Here is a 19,950-nt window from a genome sequence, read left to right as displayed (position 1 = left end):
TTTTCACAATGCACGATTACTCTGGTGAGAATAGAGAACATTCACTGTCATTAATTCACAACAGGGAAAAAGCAAAATCTCTTCCCAATATAGCCAATATTGCCTTGGTGAGAATGGAGCTCATTCATTATGTACTTTGGAGAGAACTGAGTGCACACACTATCCATGATTATACTGGTGAAAAATTAGCACACTCACTCCCTGTAGTTACCCTGGTGAAAACAGGGTGCTTTCATCTCCAAAATGACCCTGGTGAGAACAGGTTGCATTCTCTACCTATAATTATCCCATTAAGTATAGAGCACATTCACTTTCCATCATTACCTTGAGAAAAATACAGCACGACAACGTTCCAAAGATATACTGGTACATTAATTGTCTACATTAATTTACCCGTTAGTGCGGGTTAGTGGTAAAAAGGAGGGAATTGATGGGCATATGTAAGCAAGAATGAGTTGCAGGGATGGAGGGAAGGAGTCTAATGGGATTGCTCCCTTCGGAACTAACATGAATCTGATAGATCAAATTGCCGAAAATAGATACAAAATGCTGGAGGAACTCAACGGGAAAGGCAGCATCTCTGGAGAGAAGGGATGGGTGACATTTTGGATCGAGACTTCTTCAAACTGCGGGTCAGGGGATCCCAGTTCAGATCAAATGGCCTCTTGGTTGCTCTATGATAAGAAGATAAGATATTCATTAAAATATGGGGATGGGGCAAACTTTGAGGTGGAATGTAGTTCATCACAGGGCAGAGAGGAAGGAATAGGAGGGTAAATTGGCTTAGTCAGACGAATAGAGGAGCAAAGACAGAGGTCTGACTGACTGCTTGCTGTTCTCCTTCCTAAATGACATGAATGTGTGCTGAAAGGGAATGAGATCAGCCAAATAAATTCTTCAAATTATCTGAGAAACATTTAAACACAATACTTGTGTGCTGGACATTATAAAATACAATATTTGTGTGCTGGACATTATCTTACAAACAGTCTATTTTGTTTCAACTTTGCAGGCAGAATGACCATTGGCAACTTTAGTTTAAACCCTGTTTAAATGCCAACAAAGAACATTTACTTGCAGCTTGGAGAAACACAAAAAGCAAAAAGGTAAAAACATAACATTGTTGTCTAACACAGATCTATGTAGCACGCCAAGAGCCAAAGTAACTGTTTATTGCATTCCCCTTTAGTTACTATGCTGTGGTGAGAAGAAGTTGACATGATAATCTAAGCAGTCACTGAAATTAAACTACAAAGTTAAAAAGATTCAAAAGTATTCGCAAGTACGATTTAACCTTTAGCTTACAAAAGCACAGCAAACAAAAATTATCATCACCTTTTCTATGCTTTCTTAATAGTTCTCTTGGGATACTTTGTTAGATTGACTCAGACTTGTGTTTGAAGTTAGGATTCGTTGTCAACTTACTGTTTGCTCAATTAGTTGTGTTTTTACTGTTTTGGGCCTGAATAAATACTTCAAAGTAGAACTGATGCATGTCTTGAGGGAATCTGAAAAGCAGAGCAATATCAGGATAATATTGCTCCTACACAAATTTCTTTGATGCCTGCCCAAGGTAATATTTTCTGAGTTTCAAAGTTTACTTTTAGGATATATTTAGAATGCAGCTTATCAAAAGATAAAACAGGTAGACGTTTTGGTGAAAAGGCTAACACTTATAGGCAGGTAGGAATTAGTGTCATCCCTCAAGCTCAAAATGTCAAGTGTTCCTCCACTGTCTAGTTTGTATTCGGCTTTGTGGGGTTATTTTTTTGCAGCCTGTTTCACCCAGCAAATGAATTCCCCTTGCTCTTGCTACCCTGTAGGAAATGACCATATAGAGTGATAGACTGATACAATGTGGAAACAGGTCCTTCAGCCAGCCACACATATCCTAGCTACACAAGTCCCACCTGCCCACATTTGGGCCATATCCTTCGAAACGTCCTATCCATGTACCTGTCTAACTGTTTCATAAATGTTGGGATAATCCCTGCTCAACTACCTCCTCTGACTGCTTGTTCCATACACCCACCACCTTTTGTGTCATAAAGTTACCCCTCGGATTCCTATTAAATCTTTTCCTCTTCATCTTAAACCTATGTTTTCTGCTTCCTCGATTCGAGTTCAAGGAAACATCCAATGTCCCTGATGACTTCACCAGTAGGTGCGTCCAACTGCACGTCCTGTCTGACTGCGTTGAATGACTGGAGCTGCAGTTGGACTTGCTCAAGGGAATCTGTGATGGCTGACCGCATGAAAGAAGTATCAGTGAGGTTGTCACACCTAAGGTGCAGCAGCAGGTAAAAGAGATGTAGTGGACAGGCATCCCTGTGACCATAGCATCCCCATGTCAGTCTGAAGAAGGGTCTCGACCCGAAACATCACCTGTTCCTTCTCTCCAGGGATGTTGCCTGTCCTGCTGAGTTACTCCAGCATTTTGTGTCTACCTTTGGTGTAAGCCAGCAGCTGCAGTTCCTTCCTACACATTTTGGATAATGTTGTGGAAATGGTCTTTCAGAGCAGCAGGAGCAGCAGTCAGGTCTGTGACATCACAGCGGGCTCTGATGCACAGCAGGGAAGGAGGGAGACAGGGAGAACTGTCGTGAAAGGAGACTCGACAGTTAGATGGAGAGAAAGGGGATCTGTGGCTGCAAATGAGATACCAGAATGGTATGTTACCTTCTGGGTACCAGGATCAAGGATGTCCTGAGCAGTTGCAGAAGATCCCTAGAAGGAGAATGAGCAGCCAGGGTTCATTACACATAATGGTACAAATGATACAGGTAGAAAAAGAGATGAGGTCCTGCAGACTGAATATAGGGAGATAGCAGGAGATTAAGAGCACCTCAAGTGTAGTAATCTCTGGATTGCTTCCCGTAGCACGTGCTAGTGAGAGTAGGAACAGGAGGCTAGGGCAGGTGAATGTGCTACTGATGAGTTAATGCATGGGGCAGAGGATCATGTTTTGAATCAATGTTATTCCTTCTGGGGCAGAGAAGACTTGTTCAAGTTGGTATGAGTTGTACCTGAATAGAAGGGGGACCGATATCCTTGTCAGGAGATCTTCTAGCTGCACGGGAATGTTTCAATTGGAAAGGGTGCAAAGAAAGATTAACAAGGTATTTGCCAGTCTGGAGGGTTGAGCTGTAAATAAAGACTGGATAGGCTGGATCTTTAGTTCCCAGGAACATATGAGGATGAGGGCTAACCGTATAAAAGTTTATAAAATTATGAAGGACATTCAATAATGTAAATAGCCACTCCCTTTTCCTCAGGATAGGAGAGTTTAAAACTGGAGGTCATAGGTTTAAGGTGAGAGGAAAAGATTTAAAAGGGACCTATGGGGCAACGTTTTTATACAGAGGATGGTGTGTATATAAAACAAACTATCAGAGGAAATGGCAGATGCAGGTTCAATTACAACATTTAAAATAAACTTGGACAGGTACACGCTAGGAAAGGTTTAGATGGATATGGGCCAGGTGCAGGCAAGTGGAACTAGCTCGGATAGGCAACTTGGCAGGCACGGACGAGTTGGGAGAAAGATATTGTCTCTGTGCTGAATAGCTCTACAACTCTAAGCATGATTGCATTTTTGATAACATTCAGCCAGAAGTATTGTGCCATGTGAATTAATAGGCTGTTACACTATAGGCAAGAAATTGTTATTTTATGTTTTATTTTAAATTGGCAATGTACTCTTTCTTACCTTTATTCTATCTTTTCCCAATAATTTAATCAAGTAATTTACTTTAATGTTTCATGTACTATAATTTGTTCATGTACTATAATTTCTACAACAATCTTACAAATTCTACATTATCTTAATAGCCCGTATTTTATTAATAGGCTTATTTGATAAGCAATTTAAGTAAGCAAGCTGGTCCTCTGCCCAATTAACACTCTGCATGAATGTATAGATGGAAGCTTAAAATATTATTTTACAGGAAAATGAAATTAAATATGTGTCCAGTATTGGACCAATACAAGTTTTTTACAAAGGTTAGCATAGGTTGTAAAAAAAACTCTCTTGAAAGGCTCAAGATATCATGAACAATTGCACAAAATTTGCATGTTTAATGCCCTCAAATGTGTTTCTTTTCCATCTCAGACTCTGCCCTGAGAGATTCTTGAAGTAAAGCCCCAGGGTTAAAATTATTGACTTCCAACAAATATACCCATCTTCTTTTGTGCATGGTGTGACAGCAGCCAGCAAAAAGGTCTGCCCCTTGGTTCCTATTAACTTCATTTCAACCGGGCTCTTTGATGCCCCACTCAGTCAAAAGCCACCTTAATTTCAAAGCCTGTCACTCTCACATCATCTCTGGAATTCAGCTTTTCTTTTGTTCCTGTTTGGACTAAAGCTGTAAGGAGGAATAAGCCCAGTGCTTTAATAATTGCCACAGCAGGTTTCACATTTGCAACAAAGGCAATGAGTTGTCCACACTGTTGGAGTTTATGCAGGTTGCAGAGGTTCGTGTGTCCAAGCACTGCCATGCATTGGTGCATCATATGCACTGAAAAATCTGGAGCACAATTCTAAACTTCATGCTAGAAGTAATCATTGTCTGAATTTTTAACAACGTGATGCTCGATTGGAATTTCCAGGCCTAAATTCCTCTGATCCCAGAAAATGCTTATCCAAGAATCTACTGAAAATTAAGCCACAATTTTTGTAAGTTTGGAACATTTCAATCATGCCTGTGACTGATATCTGGCAGTTTGCTCTAGCTATATCCATTCATATTATCATTTGGGCCAGCACAACAATCCAACAGTAACAAAGGATATCTGCTGATGATATGGCTCATAATCCCAGTAAATATTCCATGCACACACTTGTAACATGCATGTCAATGAAAGTCATGCAACCACATAAAATGTAACAGAGCAGACTTCTAAAATGCTGAAAGTTTCCAGTACCCTGGAGGATAGGATTTCTACAGTAATGGGTAGAGAGGAAAACAAGAATCATGTTGATCTATCACTTACAGTTTAACCTCGTGAATGATCAGTCCTTGCTACCTCTACGGTGCAAATGTTTTCAGAGCATGAAGAGGAGGATGTGACTGCTTCCCCCTCCCTCGGATGCTACTCTCAGCCCTCTGTGGCAGACAGGCCAGGAGAGGCCATTCCCCAGCATCACTGGCAACAGCTGTGTCTAATTAGCTGGCAATGGATTGACCATCTGCGCCTCATTAGCCTGTTCCTTAGATAACCTAGTCATTGTAGTCAGAAGGTGAGAGAAGAAGGGAGAGAAAATGAGATGCCTCCCAGCGGTCTCCTGTCACAGGTTTGAGGAAGGCTGAGCAACTGGGACAAACAGGCCACCAGTGCCACTGTGTGGTCAAGACTGGGCTGATGGGAAGATGCCCTTGACAGCCAGTGCCTCTCCTGTTAAGACTGAGTGGCCAGGGCAAGCCAGAGTCACCAGTGCCCCTCCGTACCCATGGATGATGAGGGACTGCACCCACACACCCGAGGCAAAGACTGAGCTGCCAGGATAATCCAGAGACCACCAGCACTGTCTCAAGCCCCAAAGCTGAGCAGCCTGGATAAGCCTGAGACTGCCATTGCCTCGTCTTGAGGCAAGGGGGAACTGCAGGGAGAAGCTGGGGATCACCACGCATCCTCCTTCGAGACTAGGATGGAGCTGCTGGGGCAAGCTCTAGATCACCAGTGCCACTGCATGTGTACCCTGATGATGAGGGACAGTGCCTCCATGCACTCATGGAACATTTTTGTGACTATAAATAAAACATATGTGAGTTCACCCCACACAGTGAGTGTCTGTATCACTGCTGAACCTGGTGTCATCCATGATGCCACAAGGATAAAGAGAAGGAAGAGGAAGTAAGTAAACAGTCCATTTCTATCCAAGTTGGACATGAAGAACTTATGTGATTGCATTACCAGTAATTGGTTGAAAGGTTGATGGTTGAATTATTGTGATTCCCTGCAAGCCTATATAAACATTGGCAATGAAGTCTTTGTTATGTGGTCATTCACCTTCTCATACTGATTTCAGATACTTGGGTCTTGATTCAGGAATTATGGTAGTTATCTTATTATATAACATAATTATGATCCTCTACAGAAATATCTAGACCTTTAGTGGCTTCTATTTGTCTGATTGTGATTGTTGACATATTGCCCATCAGGTGATAGATCATGGATGACTCCACAACAATGGAGGAGGCCCAGGACAGAAAGGTCAGATTGGGAATGGGAGGGGGAGTTGAAGTGCTGAGCCACCAGGAGATCAGGTAGGTTAAGACAGACCGAGCGGAGGTGTTCAGCGAAATGATCTCCGAGCCTGCGCTTGGTCTCACCGATGTAGACACCTGGAACAGCGGATACAGTAGATGAGGTTGGAGGATGTGCAGGTGAACCTCTACCTCACCTGGAAAGACTGTTTGGGTCCTTGGATGGAGTCGAGGGGGGAGGTAAAGGGGGAGGTAAAGGGTTAGGGATCTCCTGTGGTTGCAGGGAAAAGTACCTGGGGAGGGGGTGGTTTGGGTGGGAAGGGATGACTGGACCAGGGAGTTGCGGAGGGAACGGTCTCTGCGGAAAGCAGAAAGGGGTGGAGATGGGAAGATGTGGCCAGTTGTGGGGTCCCGTTGGAGGTGGAGAAAATGTTGGAGGATAATATGTTGTATGGCGACCGCTGATGGGGTGGATGGTGAGGACAAGGGGGACTCTGTCCTTGTTACAAATAGGGGGAGTGGGAGCAAGAGCGGAGCTGCGGGATATTGAGGATATACGCCAGGGTGCAAAGAAATTCCTTGATCGTATAAAGAGTACATAGTAGATATGACATCAATAGATACAACAATAAATACAGCGGCAAATTCAAAATATCAGAATGGTGCCAAGATTGTAGTGAATGTGCAAAGCAATGACTTGGTTTGCCTGTCGTAGTTGAACAACTGGCTACAATAAAAATTGTGTGTAATAAGTGGTACTGGAAATGTATGAGAATGTGGTGAAACATCTGATAAGTACATATCTGGATTAATAGAGATCTAGTCAGTGACTGATAGTGTACGCTGCATTGAGCAATGCCCAATTCTCCTGCCGCAGTTAGTGGCATATCATATCATATCATATGATATCATATCATATGAAAATACATTTAATTATCTTGACCATGATTATGAGGTAATTAAACATCCTGCAACATTGCAAGAGGTTATTGTGAGTTGAGTCCTGTCATTGATTGCCACAGCTATACCCCCAGTGTACCTTTTAACCCCCCCCACCCATTGCAGGCTCCAGTGCAACATCAGAGGACCCTGGAATCTGTCCCCTCCCAAGATGTGCTTCCTTCAACATCTTTCCCCGGTCAAACCAAGGTTCTAAGATGCCAGCCAATCCCTGGGTGCATCCTGTAATAACAAGGAACTGCAGATGCTGGTTTACCAAAGAAAGACACAAAACATTGGTGTAACTTAGCGGGTCAGGAACCATCTCGAGAGAACATGGATAGTTGACATTTCAGGTCGGGACTCTTCCTCAGATTGTCAGTCTGGATCCTGACCCCAAAAGTCACTTATCCATGTTCTCCAGAGATGCTGCCTGACCCGGTTGAGTTACTCCAGCATTTTTATCTTTCCCTGGTGTATCCTTCCTGTTAGCCTGCAGGCTAGATTTCACGGAGCTAATCATGCATGAACCTAAACCTCTTGGTGAGATGGTAGATCAATAAACAGCACTGTTAGCCATGGTGCATGCAACAGTCCCGAAAATGCATTGTGATATCTGCTCTCAAAATTCAACCCTTTCGATTTTCTGCAATCATTTACTTTGTGTTTATCCATTAACCAGGAGATGGCATCATTTGCATGGGTAAAATTTCAAATACCCACACTGAATAGGCTTTGAAGGACCGCACTCCATTTTAAATCATTTTTTAACCTGGTAATACAGCAATCATTCAGCTTGGCACTCTCAACAAGTTGATAGATGTGCAAATGCTATAGCAAAGGCCAACCTTCAAATATTGATTTAGTTCAAGGCATGTTAGACCTAATTAAGCAGTATCTTTCAATGTGTCAGCTTATATTACTGTCCAAAGTACCTTATCACCTTTGTAAATACGCAGTGAGTGGAAAATGCATAATGATGTTTGAGGGCACACATTAATCACAGTAATAATGACTTGGATATAAACTATCACGAGAGTTGGAAGCACCAGGAGCAATAATACAGACTGAGGCTGTTTTAGAAACATAGAAAATAGGTGCAGGAGGAGGCCATTTGGCCCTTCGAGCCAGCATCGCCATTCATTGTGATCATGGCTGATCATCCACAATCAGTAACCGGTGCCTGCCTTCTCCCCATATCCCTTGATTCCGCTAGCCCCTAGAGCTCTATCTAACTCTCTTTTAAATTCATCCGGTGAATTGGCCTCCACTGCTTTCTGTGGCAGAGAATTCCACAAATTCACAACTCTCTGGATGAAAAAGTTTCTTCTCACCTTTTAAATGGCCTCCCTTTTATTCTTAGACTGTGGCCCCTGGTTCTGGACTCCCCCAACATTGGGAACATTTTTCCTGCATCTAGCTTTTCCAGTCCTTTTATAATTTTAGACGTCTCTATAAGATCCCCTTTCATCCTTCTAAACTCCAGTGAATACAAGCCTAGTCTTTGCAATCTTTCCTCATATGACAGTCCCTCCATCCCAGGGATGAACCTCGTGAACCTATGCTGCACTGCCTCAATAGCAAGGACGTCCTGCCTCAAATTCGGAGACCAAAACTGCACACAATGCTCCAGATGTGGTCTCACCAGGCCCCTATACAACTGCAGAAGGTCCTCTTTGCTCCTCTACGCAAATCCTCTCATTATGAAGGGCAACATGCCATTAACTTTCTTCACGGCCTGCTGTACCTGCACGCTTACTTTCAGTGACTGGTGTACAAGGACACCAAGGTCTCATTGCACTTCCCCTTTACCTAATCTGACACCATTGAGATAATAATCTGCCTTCTTGAACTTGCCGCCAAAGTGGATAACCTCACATTTATCTACATTATACTTCATCTGCCATGCATCTGCCCACTCACTCAACCTATCCAAGTCACCCTGCAACCTCCTCACATCCTCTTCGCAGTTCACACTGCCACCCAGCTTTGTGTCATCTTCATAAAGGGAAGGCACAAGGCCCGTTAAGAATCTGAGGGATTAGTGTGGCGGACATGGAAAGGTTGTCCCTTCTGTGAGGGAGATCAAACTGAGGGGCCAAGAAAGTAAGGAGGTCATACATTCCTGACATACATTCCTATCAAGAGAAACCTCTTTATTGACTAGTTAGAACATGGAACTCAATCTCTCCAAGAGTGGTTGAGGCAAACAGCACTCACGCTCTTAAAGCAAATTAGATAAATACATGAAGGAAATTCATGACGTACAAAGACGTACAGGTATGTAGGTTAATTGGCTGGGTAAATGTAAAAATTGTCCCTAGTGGGTGTAGGATAGTGTTAATGTACGGAGATCGTTGGGCGGCACGGACTTAGTGGGCCGAAAAGGCCTGTTTCCGGCTGTATATATATGATATGATATGATAAAAGGAATAGAAGGGCATGCTGATCCGGTTGGATGGGGAGAGGTGGGAGGAGGCACAAGTGGAAATAAATATCAGCATAGTGTCTATGCGCTGTATATTCCATGTAAATACAATTAACATGGTAAAAATAAGATGACATGACTGCCTGGAGCTTGGATTTTGCCCTCATTTGGTGCACAGTGCAATAAAGACCATTTGGACCCTGCAAAAAAGAATGAGCACACTGATGTTACTGCGCTTATCTTCCCAGTTGATTCACGGGATTTTCCGTAAGCACCTGTGCTGGAAGGATTTGAGGGCTCTGAGGTGTCTGCTGTAGGTTCAAGCCTCAGCTTCATTTAGTAGCGTGGGAAGAATAGCGTGGGAAGTAGTTTGATCCTCACTTGGAGGTTACCTTCCTCAATGACTATTCTACTATACCTGGAAAAAGCCCTGTTTACAGACACACGCAAACACGCACAGACAGAGGCACACACGCACAGACAAAGGTGCACACGCACAGACAGAGGCACACACGCACAGACGGAGATACACGCACAGACGGAGGCCCACATGCACAGACAGAGGCACACGCACAGACGGAGGCCCACATGCACAGACGGAGACACACGCACAGACGGAGACACACGCACAGACGGAGGCCCACATGCACAGACAGAGGCACACGCACAGACGGAGGCCCACACGCACAGAAGGAGACACACGCACAGACGGAGGCCCACACGCACAGACGGAGACACACGCACAGACGGAGGCACACATGCACAGACGGAGGCACAGATGGATGCACAGATGCACAGACGGAGGCCCACATGCACAGACGGAGGCCCACATGCACAGACAGAGGCACACGCACAGACGGAGGCCCACGCACAGACGGAGGCCCACATGCACAGACGGAGGCCCACATGCACAGACGGAGGCCCACATGCACAGACGGAGGCACAGATGGATGCACAGACGCACAGATGGAGGCACAGAGATAGAAAGAGAGCATCACAATCAGGATGTTCAAGTCTTCCCCATCGCTCAGACAAAGCACTCTGGAGTTGAAGGGATCACAAAGTTTGAGTTGCATTACTGAGGTGGGGTCTGCTGGATTCCTGATTAAATATGTGTTTCAGTCATGATCCAGAGAGAATAGGGGGAACACCTGTGACAGGCTGCAGACCTAAGCTGTCAAGGCACCAATTACATTAAATGTTCAGTTAGACACAGATATTAAAAGCAAAGTAATGAATTAAAACTGAAATATCCATTAAAAACATCGAATTAATCCAATAAAAATGCCAGTTATCCAAAATTGGTGAATTCTACATTGATTCCAAAGGAATCTAATGTCCCAGATGGTAAATTAGATGCTCTTCCTCAACTTTACATTGGGTGCTGTTGAAACAGTGTAGGAAACCAGACAAAAATGGCTGAGTGCGAGTGAATCAAAGTAACAGGCAACTAAAATGCTCAGGCTCACCCTTGCCAAGTGAAGGAAGGTATTTGCAAGGTGATAATTCATTTGATGTTTGGCTTCTCCAATGCAGAACAAACCGCATTGTGAGCACTGAATATGAGACAACAAATTGGAAGAAGTGCCACTGAACTATTACCTCACTTGAAAAGAATGTTTGGAAGGTTCAATGGGAAAGAGGTAGGAGAGCATGTGTTGCAAAGCATGTAATTGCATTGGAAAGTGCCGTGAAATGGGGATAGAAGGGCCAGCCAACAATTTTGTGGCATGGTAACCGATGAAAATTCCTTCTCAATTAGGAGTTTTGCTCCACTACCAAGATATATGCAATTTTGATTAATGTAATCCTGTTAGTTTGATTATCGCTTCATTACTTGCTACAATAATAACTCAGTTTGCGTAACATGGTACCATAGGGAAAAAAATTATTGTTGCCAGTGAACCATTTGGCAATGCATTTTTCAGTGCAGTGCAGCTGAATTTCAATATTCTTAGATGTAATGCATTGAAGTGCGGTAATTCTGGGCAAATTATACAGTTCATAAAATTTGACCTGGTGTGTCCTGGCACACTATATATTCACACATGTATGATAATTGGTGTATACAATTTTTTGGAGAGTCTGAGGCTGAAATTGCATCTTGATTTCCTGCTTTAGAAAGAACATCATCCTGTTCATTGCACTATTTCTGCTTTGAGACACAATGTTACAATTGTACAAAACATTGGTGAGGCCACATGTGGAGTAAGGTGTTTAGTTTTTGTCACCACACTATGCTGAGGGAAAGATGCCATGAAGCAAGATAGAATGGCGAGAAGATTTATGAGGATGTTCTAGAGTCGCACAGAAATGGGGCCCTCAGCTCAACCCATCCACGTTGACCAAGATGCCCATCTAAACTAGACCCATTTGGCCTATATCCCTCTAAACCTTTCTTATCCAAGCACCTGTCCAAATGTATTTTAAATGCTTTTATAGTACCTGCCTCAACTACCTTCACTGGCAGTTCATTCCATATTCAAAGTGAAAATGTTGCCTCTCAGGTTTGTATTAAATCTTTCCCCTGTTACCTTAATCATATGTCCTCATGTTTTGGATTCCCCTACCCTGAACAAACTACTCTGTGTATTCACCCTATCTATTCCCCTGATGATATTATACATCTTTATAAGATCACCTCGTAGCTTTTTGTGCTCCAAGAAATAAAGTCCCAGCCTGCCCACATTTTCCCTTCCCTGGAATCTGTGGAGTGACAATATTCAGGCCTGAGCGCAATTAAACTTATTTTATTTGAAACTTGGTCACTGAGACTGGTATAGTTTCAACCAGGTTTCAGTGAAATCCCTGACCAAGGTTAAAGACCTTACCTATCTGCTTTAGCCAATTGTCCACTTTAACCCATTGTCTAATAATATTGTTTAACAGGCACTCACACGGGCCTGCCTTTTCTGGTCTGAAGAGGGTCTCGACCCAAAACATCACCCATTCCTTCTATCCAGAGATGCTGCCTGTCCCGCTGAGTAACTCTGGCATTTTGTATCCATCATCGGCTTATTATTACTATCTACGCTCCAGCTGATATAGCCATCTTTACAACCATCAAAGGACCACCAGGAGCCTAGAGGAGAATACCATTTTTAGATTTTAGATTTAGAGATACAGCGCGGAAACAGGCCCTTCGGCCCACCGAGTCCGTGCCGCCCAGCGATCCCCGCACATTAACACTATCCTACACACACTAGGGACAATTTTTTATTTATTAATTTTTTTTAACATTTTACCCAGTCAATTAACCTACATACCTGTACATCATTTGCCCAACATTATCCAGCAGAAGGAAGGGGCTGACAAGGAGGAGGAGAATAAGGTAGAACAAGTCAGAGCAGAGGTGGATGTTGTCCAAAGACAATGAAGGGAGTTTGCTCGTGACACACAGAGGAGACATGCGTCGCTCTTTCACATCTGCAGACGTTCTTTTGTCAATCGGCTTATTCATCAAGTCGATATATTTAAACCAAGATTTACTTCTACAGTAGAAAAGATGGACATTGTTCTCTCAGTAAAGAAGTTGGATTGGAAACACTGTAATCTGTAGGGAGAAACCATCATCTGATGTCAGCAAATAACATGGTATAGCTAATGTCAAGAAAGCCTAACCCAATATAATTAAATACATGATGATAGCTGAACACTGAAGACGACATTGAATTTGAAGAAAACAACGTGAACACTATCCTCAATTACATTTGATCTCTGTTTGCTTTCTTGTTTACTTCTCCTAACTAACAATGACCTATTCTACATTTTCCTTGATCTCCATCCCCTTTGTCTCGTTTTCACACCTTACACTTCCTTATTTCTGTATCTCCCTCTCCACAACTCAGTCTGAAGAAGGGTCTCGACCCAAAACATCACCCATTCCTCCTATCCAGAGATGCTGTTTGTCTCGCTGAGTTACTCCAGCATTTTGTGTTTATCTTCGGTTAAAACCAGCATCTGCAGTTCCTTCCTACGCATTGAATTTTTCTTGTGCTTTTGATAGGGTATGCTTTCCATGTTGCTTCAGCAAGGATGTTCTTTGCCTTAATGGAATCAAGACCAATTGTAGCTCCTCAGAATTCCAATAACCTCTAATCATATCAGAGAAGAGGTTCATACTAAAGCTATAAGGTAAAGGAGAAAATCACTCTTCAGCACTTTTGCCTGGATCATTACATTAAAATTCAACGTGATTTAAATTTCTTCTCACCATGTTCTCTTCTATCAAAACTCTGATTTGTGCAATATCTCATGTATGGCAATGTTCCTTTCTTGGACACAGGTAAATTGAATATGTCAGCTCTGAAACAAATGGGATACTAAAATTGAAACATTATTAATCAACATTGTAAACACATGAAGTAACAAAAATTAAATTGTTTTTTATATATAATAAAAATATTACATATGTGCAGGAAGGAACTGCAGATGCTGGTTTAAACAGAAATATATACACCGATTAGCCAAAACATTATGACCACTGACAGGCAAAGGGAATAACATTGATTATCTTGTTACAATGGCACCTGTCAAGGGGTGGGATATATTAGGCAGCAAGTGAACAGTCAGTTCTTGAAGTTGATGTGTTGGATGCAGGAGAAATGGGTAGGAGTAAAGACCTGAACGACTTTGACAAGGGCTAAATTGTTATGGCCAGACGACTGGGTCAGAGCATCTCTGAAATGGCAAGGCTTGTGGGGTGCTCCCAGTCAGCAGTGGTGAGTACCTACCGACAGTGGTCCGAGGAGGGACAAACCACAAACCGGCGACAGGGTGTTGGGCACTCAAGGCTCATCGATGCGCGAGGGCAACGAAGGCTATCCCGTCTGGTCCGAACCGACAGAAGGTCTACAGTGGCACAAGTCACAGAAAACTTTAATGGTGGTCACGGGAGGAATGTGTCACAATACACAGTGCATCGCACCCTGCTGCGTATGGGGCTGCATGTGGAGGACCAACAGCATATTAAGCAAGTGGTCCTAATGTTTTGGCTCATCAGGTCATAATGTTTTAACTGATCGGTGTATATTTTTAACAACTATTTTTAAATGTTAAAAAAATAATAAAAATGTAATACAGGTTAAATACTTAAGAACAATTCAATTAACTCAATGAAATTAAAATAATGACATATCTTCCATTTACACTTTTCCATAGGTGATCTATTCCACTGAAATGAATTGGCTTGTAACAGGTGAATGGATGTTTTTTTTTTCAAATTATGAATTTCAGGGATTGGTGCAAAGACCTTTATTGTTTGTGATATATATAAATGTCTTAAATGAGAATGTAGATTGTATGATTAGTAATTGTGTAGATAACATGAAAATCAGAGTGTCCCGGGTTATGGGGAGAAGGCAGGAGAATGGGGTTGAGAGGGAAAGATAGATCAGCCATGATTGAATGGTGGAGTCATAGATTGTGAAATAAGTTATTTAAGGACATAGATTAGCTGGAAAGTTAGGCAAAAGCACTGGCAGATGGAATTTAATCCAGACAAGTGCGAGGTAAATCAAATTCTTGTGGGTCCAGAACAAGGGGCCACAGTTTAAGAATAAGGGGTAGGCCATTTAGAACTGAGATGAGGAAAAACTTTTTCAGTCAGAGAGTTGTGAATCTGTGGAATTCTCTGCCTCAGAAGGCAGTGGAGGCCAATTCTCTGAATGCATTCAAGAGAGAGCTGGATAGAGCTCTTAAGGATAGCGGAGTCAGGGGGTATGGGGAGAAGGCAGGTACGGGGTACTGATTGAGAATGATCAGCCATGATCACATTGAATGGCGGTGCTGGCTTGAAGGGCCGAATGGCCTCCTCCTGCACCTATTGTCTATTGTCTATTGACATGTAAAGGAAATGGCAGGGACCTTAAGATATCGGGGTGCATGTCTATAGCTTCCTAGAAGTGGCAATACTGCTGAATAGAGGTGTGAAAAGGCATTTGGTACACTTGCATTGAGTATAAGAGTCGGGTTATCATGTTGAAATTCTAAAAAAAAAACTTTGATTAGACCACACTTAAACTGTAGGTGTGCTGATCTGGCTGCGACACCATTGGAAGAACAAGGAAGCGATAGAGAAGATGCAGAAACATTCACCAGCATGCTGCCTGGAATGGAGGGTTATAGTTATCGGAAGAGATTGCATAGGTTGAGTGTATTCTCGCCAGAATGTAGGAGGTTGGGGGTGACTGTCGTGGTTTATTAAATTATGAGGGGCTTAGGGTAGAAATTTGGAAGCCTTTGGCTCGGTAGGGGCGGTCTAAAACTAGAGGGCACAGGTTTAAGGTGATAGAAATTTAAAAGGCAATCTGAAAGTAAGTTTTTCACATAGAGATGAATATCTGGAATGAACCTGCAGAAGCATTTGGATGGAATCTTGGATAGGAAAGGCACAGAGGGATATGGGACTAATGCAGGCAAATGAGCTTAATTTAGCATAGATGGACAGCATGACCAAAATGGACAAGGTGGGTTGAAAGGGGCTGTTTCTGTCCTGTACAATCCTACCTATGATTTCTTCTAAAACTTGCATCTGCATTTGTGAAGATATTAGAGTTTGGAAAGGAGTGCAGTAGATGAAGGACATTAATGATTTTTTATTGACAAGGTTTAGTTAAGCTTGTACAAGAAGTTGTCAGGTTACAACAGGGTTCCATTTCACAGAACTGTTCATCAGCCAAACTGTTTGTAAGTCGGAAATGAACAAAAACAGTTAAAAAGAGAGGATCACAGAAACGGCTGTAATGGAGGAGAGAGCCGGCGTGAGAAGAGTAGATTCCAACTGGCCTCGCTGACCCAGTGAGTGAGCAAGTGTGTCTGCCAAGTGCTCACAGCTCCATTTGATTTGACCCAGCCTCCAAATGTTGCTGCTTGAAGAAAGGAGATGGGGTGGGGAGAGAAGGTGTGCAGAAATATCCCGTTCACATCTGCCAGAGGATACCTGAAACCTTGCAGTAGTCAACAAATCCATCCCCACCCATCCCGTCGGTCTCCTAAATGCTCACTTGAATGTACATGGTGTCCATAAGTCAGGCATTCATAACCTGGGCTGGATTTGTAAAATTGATTTTTCATGGTGTTTTCCTAACAACCACTCACATTGAATCGCAATTGTAGAAGGTCACTTTGTCTGAGAGTACAGACTAGAACCTGATTAGAGTCCTGGAAAATAATCTCTTCAATTTCTCAATTTCTATTATTTGGTGAAATCCGAAGATTTTCATGCTTGGTTAGACTGGGGTCTGGGAAGTCAGCTGGCTAATATTTAGGATGCTTATGGGCACAATGAAGAAATACTCACCATTCCTTGGTCACATTTAGTGAAGTAAATGGCAGAGCTCCAGACTATTCCTTAGGGATGACCACACAATGAACATAGTTTATTTAGGTTCCAAAGTTATTAATTTGACCTCCCATATACTCAACTATTTAAACTATTTGCCTACCATCAAAGTCTGAATGCTTTCTTTTATTTCCACAATCCGTCTAAGCTTTATAAAAGTTTAAATACTTTCAGCTCTACTTACAATTATTATTTTTCCACTTTGAGCATTTCAATCAAAATGTAATATCAGCAAGAGTTGAATCATATATTCACTGGACAGCTTCTCGCTGGTGAAAAGAACTGTATGGGTGTAGAAATTTCCATGATGCATCTATTCTAGGCAGTTATATTTTGTGTTGAGGTTGGAAATCAGCTGTACTGCAATCTTTAGATACATTATTTATATTGTAGATCAAGACTTTAATTATTTTTCTGTCATTCGTGACATATTACTTCTTAATTATCTATTGTGTTTTTGAAACAAATCAATTAAAAAAATTGCTCCAACACCAATTTATAATCTCACTGCAGTATTCTTCTTTCTACACGTTTTGTAGACTTTTTATATCGCTGCTCATTTTGCCACAACACTATGCTCAAATATCTTAACACTTTCTGGTATAATGCTGATGTTTGATTAGTGTTTTGATAACAGTCAGATCGATCTCAGATAGATTTTTTAAATAACAGAAAGAATGGAGTCAATAAAATCATGACTTCTGCAACAATGAAAGAAGAGTAGATTTAGCTTTTTCAAATCAGGTCAGAGTCACCATTCTAAGTGAAACAGTGATGAGCAGGAGTTACAAAATATACATTTGACGGCCTTCGGTCAAAAGCTTGTAAAGGAAATGCAGTGTCTCAAATTAGGGACAAGCACATGGATTTCTGCCTCACACGGAGGAACAGGTAGGGCCTGATACATAGAACAAAGGTCTAATGCTGTAAAAAAGATCCACTGGAATATTTATCAAAATGTTGCAGCACAAGGAATGAGGTCTTTCCTGCTCAAAAGTCCAGAGGTGCCCAAAGGAAATAAATCCACAGTTCTCTTTTTCAAAAACAAACCCGAGCCAGAGCATTCCGTCATGTGTTGTGCTCACTCTCACTAAGTCCCTTTCCAGTTACTCCCCCACCTTTCCTCACCTCCCCTTGCTGAGTCCATGTGGAGGAGCTGCTGATGTTCACAAAACTGGATTTGATATTCACTTTGCTGGGGGGCAGCCTGTGGAATTCCAGAAGCTGACTGCCGCTCTCTGATCTCAGCAGAAAATCATTAGGAGTTTGTTTCCACCAATTTTTGATTGTTGCAGCAGGGTGGTGCTGTGCAATTCTCACCCCGTGATGCTTGTCAGGCAACAGGCTACACAGCACATTAATCACTGAAAACTCAGAGGACTCGATGATACACGTTTGAGTTACAGAATGATTGATGTCGTAAAAGTCATCCATTTAATATGAAATTTCTGAACTGATACAGCAGTGATAATCTCAACTGCAGCTGTGGAAACTGAGCATAGAAATGAAATCAGAAGTTGGCTATTCAATTTTTATTCACTCCCTACAAGCTAGGGTCTATTTACAGAGACTAATTAACTTACAAACCCACACGTCTTTGGGATGCAGGAGGAAACTGGAGTGGCTGGATGAAACCCACATGGTCACAGGGAGAATGGGTAAACTCCACACTGATTGCACCTGAGGTTAGGATTGAACCCAGATCTCTGGTGCTATGAGGCAGCAGCTCTAACATCTGTGCCACTGTGATGCCTTGAATGATCCTTAGCAAGTCTTCAAAGTTCCTTGCAATTATTATTCACAAGGAATTTAAATATATGTAAATGATATAGTTATAGCTACCGATCTCATTATTGTTCCTCCTGTGTCTTGCTGTTGACAATACATTGAGATTGTTTTCCACGGACCTTTCCTTGGCCAAGTCCGTGGTCCCTGCATGCTTCAAAAGATCCATCATTGTACCGGTGCCAAAGAATGCCTCTCCAGCGTGTTTAAATGACTACCGACCGGTGGCCCTCACCTCGGTTGTCATGAAATGCTTCGAGAGACTAATCAAGAAGCACATCTGCGCCCTCCTTCCTCGCAACATGGACCCACTACAGTTCGCATACCGTCCGAACAGGTCCACGGATGATGCGGTCTCCCAGGTTCTGCACATCGCTCTCTCTCATCTTGACAGCCAGGGGGGCTATGTGAAGATGCTGTTCATTGACTTTAGTTCAGCATTCAACACAATAGTCCCCAGCAAACTGGTTGAGAAGCTGCTGGAACTGGGGCTTAGCACCCCTCTGTGTGCCTGGGTCCTGGACTTTCTCACCGCCAGGCCCCAAGTGGTCAGGATGGGGGAATACACATCTAGTTCCCTCACCCTGAACATAGGATCCCCCCAGGGTTGTGTCCTTAGCCCCCTACTGTACTCCCTGTACACACATGATGTGGGGCCAGGTTCAGCTCAAACTCAATCATCAAGTTTGCTGATGACACTGTGGTGGTGGGCCGGAACTCCAACAACGATGAGAAGGCCTACCGGGAGGAGGTGGCTGATCTGGCACTCTGGTGTCAGGACAATAGCCTCCTCTTGAATGTCACTAAAACAAAGGAGCTGATTGTGGACTTTAGAAGGGCTAAACATCCAAGGACGTACACGCCACTGGAGATAAATGGGTCTACTGTGGATAGGGTGAGCAGTTTTAAATACTTGGGAGTCCGCATCACAGAGGATCTGACATGGGCAACGCACATTGCCGCACTGGTGGGTAAGGCAAAGCAGCGCCTTTACCACCTTAGACAGCTGAGGAAATTTAGAGTGTCTCTGAGGATCCTTCATTGCTTCTACTCTGGGGCTGTAGAGAGCATCCTGTACGGCAACATTACAGTCTGGTTTGGGAACAGCTCTGCCCAAGACAGGATGGCCCTGCAGAGAGTAGTGCGTTCGGCAGAACGCACCATGGGAACTACACTCGTCCCCCTGCAGGACCTATACATCAGGAGGTGCAGATCCAGAGCAAGCAAGATCATGAGGGACCCCTGCCACC

The sequence above is a fragment of the Rhinoraja longicauda genome, chromosome 7, assembly GCF_053455715.1.
Source record: "Rhinoraja longicauda isolate Sanriku21f chromosome 7, sRhiLon1.1, whole genome shotgun sequence".
Taxonomy (NCBI): domain Eukaryota; kingdom Metazoa; phylum Chordata; class Chondrichthyes; order Rajiformes; family Arhynchobatidae; genus Rhinoraja; species Rhinoraja longicauda.
The sequence above is the reverse complement of the archived record's forward strand: the minus strand, read 5'-3'. Positions refer to the sequence as shown.